Genomic DNA, 11057 nt, shown 5'->3' on the forward strand with positions numbered 1-11057 from the left:
GCTTGTGGAGCCAAAGCTGCTGGTGGAGCCAAAACTGCTGGTGGAGCCAAAACTGCTGGTGGAGCCAAAAATGCTGGTGGAGCCAAAACTGCTGGTGGAGCCAAAACTGCTTCTCTGGCTCACCTCAGGATGCGTCTCCCTTCTCTCTCCGAGGGCTCGTCTCGACTCATCTGCCGTCTCTGGCGCAACTCTCGGTGGGGGCTGATGCCACGGGTTTTATAACCCCGCCCTCTTGAGCCATACCCACTCATTCTTGGTTGGTCGTAGGGGCTTCTTGGCTCCACCTCTTGATGACGATGGGCGGGCCACGCCCTTCTTCTCCGAGTTGGAGCACATGGGCAATGGCGGCGAATGCAGTTGGCAATAGAGGCTTTCGGAATGAAAATGAAAGGGGATCTACCTTATTTCACTTGGTGCAATGGAGAATGTCAACTAGTGGGAACAGAGCCTTAACCTACACAGAATAAGGAAATAACTACCAACAACGAGGAAATCTATGATTGGTTAACGTGATGGTATATGACCTAACTAAGGGACGCCCTTTGACCTTTATACACAGAATGGAGGCAGGAGGGTGGTATTTTTACAACAATAAAAAAACACAATTCTCATATCCACAACAATATATATATATATATATATATATATATATATATATATATATATATATTTATATATATATATATATATATTTATATATATATATAATCGGGAGATTAAATCAGATGTGGACGTAGCTTCAGGACGGTCGATCTTCAATTTTCGACAAGCTTTCGACCAACATAGGTCTTCTTCTTAGTCGTCCCCAAGTTCAGCGGAAGAATGTAAGAACTTCCGCTGAACTTGGGGACGACTAAGAAAAAGACCTTTGTTGGTCGAAAGCTTGTCGAAAATTAAAGATCGACCGTCCTGAAGCTACGTCCGCGTCTGATTTAATCTCCCGATTATTTATTTAATGCAAATGAGACGCCCTGCTCGTACTGTGGAGTTTCTACTATTTCTCACAGTTATATATATTGTGTTGCGGTTTTGAGAACCCTCCACTTTGTAAATATTTGTAATAATCCCTTATAAATAATCCCCTGTAAATATTCCCATTTTTGTGTAAAGGTCAAAGGTCGCACCCTCGTTAGGTCATATTGCAACACGTAGAACACCAAAGGATCTTCTTTAGTTATTTCATTAGTATGTGTTTCAGGTAAGGATCTGTTCCCAATAGTTGACTCTGCGTTGCATTAATCAAATAACCTAGGCCCCTTCTCAAATTCCCATCCTATTCATTTTGCGGCTTTACCCTCTCCAAATTGTATTACGCGCCTCTGCCAGCCGCAGCCACCTCAGCGTTCGCTGCCTTTTGGTTGCTCGCTGCCTTTTGGTTGTTCGCTGCCAGCCACCATAATCCACACGGCCGAGTTGGAGAAGAAGTGGGAGGAGCGCCAGGAACGAAGGCGTGGCCCCTCAACGCACCATCAAAGGGCGGACCGGTGAGCGCTCGTGACCAATCAGAGCCGAGGCAGCTCACCGATGGGCGTATCCAACAAGGCAAGCGGCTTAATACGCGATTGGCCAATATAAGCGGCCGCGTGGGACTACTTGAGGAGATGAGCCAGGGAGAGAGAAGGAGTCGAACATAAAAGAGATGTGCCCGGGAGAACGACTTCAGCAGATGAGAGACGAGTCGTGCGACAGAGAGAGTGGTGAAGGAGTCCTTGCTTGCCGTTTTCACGAACTGTTGGAGGCGTGCACACTGGTTGAAGGCGAAGGAGTCAATCTATTATGTACGCAACATACCAGTCTCCCCCCCTCCCCCCCCCCCCCCCCCCCCCCCCCCCCCCGCCGCGATATAATTGTCCGGTCGTGTTAAACGACACGCGGAGCTGTTTGCCGGGTTTCTCCACGAACCCGGAGCGTGGACCGGAGCGCGAGGTCGGAGCCGGACCTCGATGCCTACCAGCTGCCTGGACCCTTCTCTTCCTTCCCACCACCACCACCTTTTCGTGTAAGTGTGTTTGTTCTGTCCTGGGAGTGATATATAAGACTGTCTAAGCTTGCCCTATGTCCTTTTATTTCCTCTATTTGTATATTCTTGCCTTTCGTTTCCTCTTTTAGTGGAATTAATAAATCAGATTTGTTCTTCCTTCACCCATCTGAATTCTTCTCATCCGATCGTTTTCGTCCTGTCCCCAATTGAGTATACGTGGCACGATTTGGCCAACGATCAGGATCGGGTTAGTTTTATTGCTAACGGCTCAGATTTCGGACTGCTAACCGCTCGGCAAACTCCATCTTGTCCGGGTCTGAGCTGGGAATTATATCCCTGCTTTGCGGAGAGATTGGCAAAGGTATCTGGGAACCCGTTGACCAGTCACCCTGGTCAATCTCACCCCGCAAAGGAGCGTGTAATTTCCAGGAACGGAGACGGCCAGCTTAAGGGACAAGGGGACTAAATAACCCCCCCCCCCCTTGGTAACGGGAGTGCCGTACTCCGAATCCGCAATATATATATATATATATATATATATATATACACTAGCTTGGCTCGGTTCACTGTGATCACCTCACCAAGCGTCGTTACTGAGGAGTGGGCTTATTTTAGCTGAGGCTAATGACTGTACCTGAGTTGCTGTGTTGTCATGATTTACACCAATCATAATACAAACAATTACTTTGCACAAATGTATTTGTTGTGTTTGTGATATTACATTTTTATAGGCAATTTAGGTTGAAGATTTAGGTTGAATGTTTTTTTTTCAAGAAAGAACTCCTCAGCACACACATAGGGGAGGGATAGGTGCAGACTGGAAGTTTGGGACAATTACACCTCACCACCACGTCATTCAAAACACCTCACCACCAAGTAATTCAAAACACCTCACCACCAAGTAATTTAAAACACCTCACAGCCATAAAACACGTAATAAAAACACCTCACCACCTCAAAATTAAAAACACCTCACCACCACGAAATTGAAAACACCTAACAGCCATCAAACACGTAATAAAAACACCTCACAGCCATCAAACACGTAATAAAAACACCTCACAGCCATCAAACACGTAATAAAAACACCTCACAGCCATAAAACACGTAATAAAAACACCTCACCACCACGTCATTTAAAAACACCTCACCACCAAGTAATTCAAAACACCTCACCACCACGTAATTCAAAACACCTCACCACCACGAAATTTAAAACACCTCACAGCCATCAAACACATAATAAAAACACCTCACAGCCATAAAACACGTAATAAAAATACCTCACCACCACGAAATTAAAAACACCTCAGCCATAAAACATGTAATAAAAATACCTCACCACCACGTCATTTAAAAACACCTCACCACCAAGTAATTCAAAACACCTCACCACCACGTAATTCAAAACACCTCACCACCACGTAATTCAAAACACCTCACCACCACGTCATTTAAAAACACCTCACCACCAAGTAATTCAAAACACCTCACCACCAAGTAATTCAAAACACCTCACCACCACGTAATTCAAAACACCTCACCACCACGTCATTTAAAAACACCTCACCACCAAGTAATTCAAAACACCTCACCACCACAAAATTTAAAACACCTCACAACCATCAAACACATAATAAAAACACCTCACCACCACGAAATTAAAAACACCTCACAGCCATAAAACACGTAATAAAAATACCTCACCACCACGAAATTAAAAACACCTCACAGCCATAAAACACGTAATAAAAACACCTCACAGCCATAAAACACGTAATAAAAACACCTCACCACCACGAAATTAAAAACACCTCACAGCCATAAAACACGTAATAAAAACACCTCACAGCCATAAAACACGTAATAAAAATACCTCACCACCACGAAATTAAAAACACCTCAGCCATAAAACATGTAATAAAAATACCTCACCACCACGTCATTTAAAAACACCTCACCACCAAGTAATTCAAAACACCTCACCACCACGTAATTCAAAACACCTCACCACCACGTAATTCAAAACACCTCACCACCACGTCATTTAAAAACACCTCACCACCAAGTAATTCAAAACACCTCACCACCAAGTAATTCAAAACACCTCACCACCACGTAATTCAAAACACCTCACCACCACGTCATTTAAAAACACCTCACCACCAAGTAATTCAAAACACCTCACCACCACAAAATTTAAAACACCTCACAACCATCAAACACATAATAAAAACACCTCACCACCACGAAATTAAAAACACCTCACAGCCATAAAACACGTAATAAAAATACCTCACCACCACGAAATTAAAAACACCTCACAGCCATAAAACACGTAATAAAAACACCTCACAGCCATAAAACACGTAATAAAAACACCTCACCACCACGAAATTAAAAACACCTCACAGCCATAAAACACGTAATAAAAATACCTCACCACCACGAAATTAAAAACACCTCACAGCCATAAAACACGTAATAAAAACACCTCACAGCCATAAAACACGAAATAAAAACACCTCACAGTCATAAAACACGTAATAAAAACACCTCAGCACCTCAAAATTAAAAACACCTCACAGTCATAAAACACGTAATAAAAACACGTCACAGCCATAAAACACGTAATAAACACACCTCACCACCACAAAATTAAAAACACCTCACAGCCATAAAACACGTTAAAAAAAACACCTCACAGCCACGAAATTAAAAACACCTCACCACCACGTCATTTAAAAACACCTCACCACCACGTCATTTAAAAACACCTCACCACCATGTGATATTAAAACACCTCACCACCACATCATTTAAAAACACCTCACCACCACATAATTCAAAATACCTCACCACCAAGTGATTCAAAACCACCACAACGTTATTAAAAACACTTCACAACCACAGAAACAAAAGTTTGAGGGAGTCGTTAAGTGACAACACAGACACTGCCCAGATGTGTCGATATATAGATAAATGGCTGTACCAGAGTTGCCGTTTTGTCATGGTTTAAACCAATCATAATTCAAACAATTATTTTGCACAAATGTATTTGTAATATACGTGATATCACATTTTATAAACAATTGAAGTTGAAAAAAAAAAATTGGAATTTTTTTTTTTTTAAATACCCTAAGGACATACCGACGGGAGAGATATGTGCATACCAGAAGTTCGGTACGATTTCACAAAAGTTTGAGAAAGTAGTTCTGTGACAACACAACACAGGACAGACGCTGCACAGATATATATATATATACATATTATATATATATTATATATTTATATATTATATATACATATGAACAGGATTATAAATAACCGATTGATATATGGGAGAAACCCGCTCCTTCAAGAGCTCCTCCGAGAGGCAAAAAATAATCCGACTATTAATTTTCAATTTGCGTCACTAGGTTTGACACCAATACAATCTTTGTAACAGGCATCAAAAAGCTACATGTATGAAACAAACAGTTTCAAATGGGGAACCTCGCCACCATTAAAGTATTTAAATTGCATCAAATGTGACAATAAATGTAAATTGTTGCTCCTGGATTACTTGCTCGATGACAGTAGACACCATATGCATTTTTGTCCACTGCACCCATCCCGCTTTGAATCCCGTACGGCTAAGAGCAACTTGTGAAGTAAAAGTTGCTTCAAATGAATCCAAACCTACAGGAAAATTATATATTTTTTCAATCAGACAAAAATTGATTCCAGGTGGTGTATAGGCAACTGACCGCTGTCTTAATCGCTCCCAAAAAAAACAATTTGCTGTTAAGAAATATATAACCTCCCATTTTGAGCTCTTTCAACCAGCGAAATAATAAAAGGATTTCCTTTTTTATATCGTGGTATTTTTAGCACAGCCCTCTGCTAGTTACATCATAATCTCCATTTTGAATGTTCGACTGCCCTCTCCATTTGTCTTCTTTTGCTTTAATTTGTTTACTCTCACTATTGGTGTCAATAAGCAAGACAAAAAACATTATTTTACTTTTAAATGAATACCAGGACATTTGTGTAGATAATGGACAAATTATAACAGTATTTGGGATCTGAACCTGCGGTCTCCGCATTATGAGACAACTGCTCGCAGAAGAACATCAAACAGGACAAACTTTCATTAATTGTTATTCTTATTTTTATATGTATGGCAAGAATGAAGGTTATAGGGAGACTAAGTGCGGAATGATTTTTCAGCAGAATAGACAGCAATATGACTAGGGGCCATATATATATATATATATATGGAGTCCTGATATTTACTGATATATATGTCGCATAATTACTGACAAGTACTTATGCGACTCCATATAGTGAGTGGTGAAAGCACAAGTAAGGTGTCCTATACAACCCTTGCTGTACCTTACAGGGAGCGATAAGCACCGCATGCCATGTGGAACATTATCTCTCGCTTCCAGGAAGCACGAAGGCATATATATATATATTTTTTTTTTTTTTTTTTTTTTTTTAAATAAACAGTAAGTAATTTCCTGCGTGGGGCTCGTTTGAAAAAATTCTGACTCAACCTGGGACTCGAACCCATATATATATATATATGTTGTTGTGGATCTCAACGTCGGCCTTTCCCCTTACCAAGGGGGGTTTAGTCCCCTTGTCTTTTACTAGCCGACGTGATCCGGGGCTATGACGTTCCTTCCGGTCAGCGTTGGGTAGGGTCGTAGGCCGAATTCCTAATACCTAATTACCAACGCCTCCCAGGAAGTAAGGAAATAACCCCGCCCGAATCACGGTTGTAGTGGAAACGCCGAGCGATAGCGAGCCGTGATCCGAGCTGTTAACAGGAACTAAACCCGATCTGAGCGGTTCCGAATCGTGCCACGCTTACCCAATGGAGGAAAGGACTGAGACGGTCGAATCAGGAAAGACAGGAAGAACAGATTGGTTTATTTACAATTTGTACAGGAAAGAGAAGAAGAACACACAGTGCAGCTTATACAGTCTTATACTTATTCCCTGTACACGGGCCCGTTTCACTCTCAGACGCACTCACACGGGGATGTAGAAGGTCAGGGTGATGGTCCAGGGATGATGGCGTCCAGGCAGTCGCTCCAGTCCCCGACTCGTACCGCAAAGCAGATGGTCAGGGCAGCAGAAGCTCCCCGCGGGTCGTTTACGTGGAACGGACAATTACTGGGCGAAAGGCACGGCTGGCTGGCAGTTACTGACGACCACGGTCGCGTACGTATTAGATGCACTGGCGCTATATGCGCTCCAAACACCGCTCAATAGGCGCTCCCTAATGCAAGTTCAATAGCATACGTGTGCTTTCAAAGCGTGTATCTGCTGCAGTCCTCTTCCAATGTGCTTTCCTCACGAGGCCTTTATCATGCGCGCTGTTGCGTCAATCCTGGACAGTCCTTTACACAGCCAATCTTCCCCAGCGAGTCCTTTTAGCACAGTCATGTCGCATAAGTCCTCTCGAGGGCTCTGTGCGCGCGTTTATATAGCGCCGCCCAGCGAACCCTCTGGAACTTGCCAGCCGCGACCTCACCACGCCCCTCACGCCATTTCACCCGAGCCCTGGTTGGTTGTTGGCTCTTACCGTCTCGCTGCCGCGCCCTGACCTCAACGCCGGCTCCACCCTCTCTCAGGCCTACCTCGTGTCCCTCGACTAGTGAGCATCCTAAGGCGAGGTGCCATAGCGAAAATGGGGCGCGGGATGGATGCTGCCCAACGATGTAGATTTGGAGGGTGGAGGCAAAATGAACGGGACCTAAGCTTATTATTTATTTTACACAACGCAGGTATCACTAATGGAAATGACCTTATCCTACACACATACTATGACATAAATAATGTTCTAAGGTGGCCTACGTGTTGCTTGTGGAATAACTATGGGGGCAAACCTTTAACCTTTAATGATCAATATTTACACTCTCAGAACCGCAACAATATATATATATATATATATATATATATATATACATACATATATATATATACATACATATATACATATATATATATATATATATATATATATATATATATATATATATATATATATATATATATATATATATATATATATATACATATATATATGTATTTGGATAGGGATATGTATATGTATATATATTTGTATATGTATTTGTATATGTATATTGGTATATGTATTTGTATATGTATATGTATATATATATTTGTATATGCATATGTATTTGTATATGTATATTTGTATATGTATATGTACATGTATATATATTTGTATATGTATATGTATTTGTATATGTATATTTGCATATGTATATTTGTAAATGTATATGTATATGCATATGTATATGTATATGTATCTGTATATGTATATGTATTTGTATATGTATATTTGTATATGTATATTTGTATATGTATATGTATATGTATTTGTATATGTGTATCTGTATATGTATTTGTATATGTATATGTATATGTATATGTATATGTATATGTCTATATACAGACTTGGCATTTAATATGGAATATTTTTTTGTGGGGGTGAACTTACTTTTCAAGATGTCTTAGCAGCAAAAGTTCATTGGAATTATGTTGAAATTATTCTAGATTTTGTGAATGTGACCTTTAAAAGAAACAAAACCCACATTTGACATTTCGAAGCAAATAAATTGATCCTTGAAAGTGATGTAAACTGATATTGAACTCAATTCATGGACAGTACTGTGTTATACTTCTGTTCGTTTTCCAGAAGTATTTCTTTATTTTGCACATTAGCCAAAAAAAAATTTCACAAAAACAAAAGTGAAATTACGACTGGGATTACGGACAGTAAAATTACAGTTCAGTACGTCGTGCAACCCCCACGAGCATTCAGGAGAGCACGTACATGTTGAGAAATGCTGTTCACGATATTTGCCAGGGTTTGGACAGGAATCGCTTGGCATGCAGTGACAATAGCCTGCTGCAATTCACGCACAGAGGTCGGCTGCTGGTCCAAGTTGTCGATTTGATGCGTTAATTCTGCCCACAAGTTCTCTATCGGATTCATATCCGGGGACATGGCAGGCCACTCCATATGCACTACACCACGGTCAGCAAGAAAGTGTTGGATCATGCGAGCACGATGAGGCCATGCATTGTCATCTTGGAAGACAAAGTTTCCTCGAAAGGCTGCACGAGTAAATGGAAGAAATGTTTCTTGCAGAATGGCCCTGTACTTGAACTGGTTCAGGTTTCCATTCAGACCAACCAGGTCATTTTTGCCCCCTGCATGAAAAGCAGCCCAAACGGTCACCCCACCACCACCAGCTTGGACCTTTGGCACTACACAATCTTCGTTGTAGGCTTCATGCACTTGTCTGCACACTCGGACATGGCCATCTTGACGATAGACCAGAAATCAAGACTTGTCACTGAAGATCACGTGATTCCAGTGTCCTGGCTACCATTGACGGTGCTCTCTGGCCCACTGCAATCGGCGCTGGCGGTGTTGTCTTGTCAGGCGTGGCTTTCTCAGGGGATGCCTGGCACGATAGCCTGCTTGAACCAGTCGTTGGTTGACTAGCCTTCTGGATACAGGCACATTTGTCAGTTGCTGCCACTCAGCCCTAAGCCTATTAGCTGACTTGGTACGGCCATTGCGGACTAACCGGTGCAGCTGGCGATCATCCCTCCTTGTGGTTCTGCGGGGACATCCTGGCCTCGATATTGGAGTAGGGACACCCCTCTGAGCATTTCGTTTCGGGATCTTTGACACCTGACCTTGAGTGATGCCATACTGCCGAGCAATAGCACGCTGTTTCATGCTGGAATTTCGTAAAGCCACCACTCCATGACAAACAGCATTGTCGAGTTGACGGACCATCTCCAGGGGAAGCGGCAATAACTTTTGTAGACGTGCAGCAGTTGTTTTCCACTAATACAGAACGCAACAACCCTTATATACCCGATTGTGAAGCCAATCGTCAAATGTACCTGTCCGTACATTTTGTCACGCCACCTGTGATATAATCCTGTTATTGACTTCTTGCTGCGACAGACAATCAGTGACATGGTTCGTTTAACAAAGAAATCACCGAAGCGTAAAAGAAACTCACCAGATTGATATACTGAGTCCAGAAAGGAAACCCAAGTCAAGAAAAAAGATATATTCAATATTAAATGCCATCTGTATATATATATATATATATGTATATACATACATACATATATGTGGTAAAAGATCGGGGTGGTTCGGATTATACGTTTTTTAAAGAAAGAAACCCGCTTCCAACCAGAAAGTAAAAGTTTATCTACTCTCCAAATTTGAACAAATAAGCAATGTCTTGCTTATGGCTCAAATTTACTATTACTTTCTGGTTGGAAGCGGCTTTCTTTCTTTAAAAAATAAAATTATATATATATATATATGTTGGTTGCATCATTTTCTGGGGTGTGGCTGTGCCACTGCTGCAATGTTGCAATGGTCCTCATTACCAATAATAAATGAGCTGGTGCTCAATTTGCCGACCTTAGAAGGATGATCACGTGCTGAGTCAACCCACCTGGTGTTAATGTCAAAGGCATGAACATGGAGCTCAAACACAGGACCCTTGGATCTCAGGTCAGCTACCTTAACCGTTGAGCCAGCACCAGGCTTAGTGAAAGGTGAGCAGGTATAAAATAAAGAATACAAGAACAGGAATAAAGTCGTTTCAAAGTGACAGAAACAAAATGTCACCCAAGTCATTCATTAATATATGTAATGAAGTATAATTGATGAAAATGGAATGTAACGTTGTAACGTTGTAACGTACACATTGGATTGACTCATATGGGACACTCCCAACATCCTGTATCACAATTATCAACCAATCACGCCGCACCTCCTCATACATGACTCTTTATTGACTAATTTGATTTTAAAATAACTTTCGCTGACGCAAAACGTTTGGTTACAACATCGGAGCCTTTAACTTCGATGAAGGAAGCCATATTGGGCCGTCAAAGTCTGTGCTGTAATTACCAACCTATGGTTGTTGGTCTGTGTTCTACCTTTTTAAATGCTGAACATCAAGCAAGGAAGGTAGACGGACTCATCACATTCACACCATCGAGTCTCGTTCTT

This window comes from Myxine glutinosa, chromosome 3, assembly GCF_964187855.1.
Source record: "Myxine glutinosa chromosome 3, kmMyxGlut1.1, whole genome shotgun sequence".
NCBI lineage: Eukaryota > Metazoa > Chordata > Myxini > Myxiniformes > Myxinidae > Myxine > Myxine glutinosa.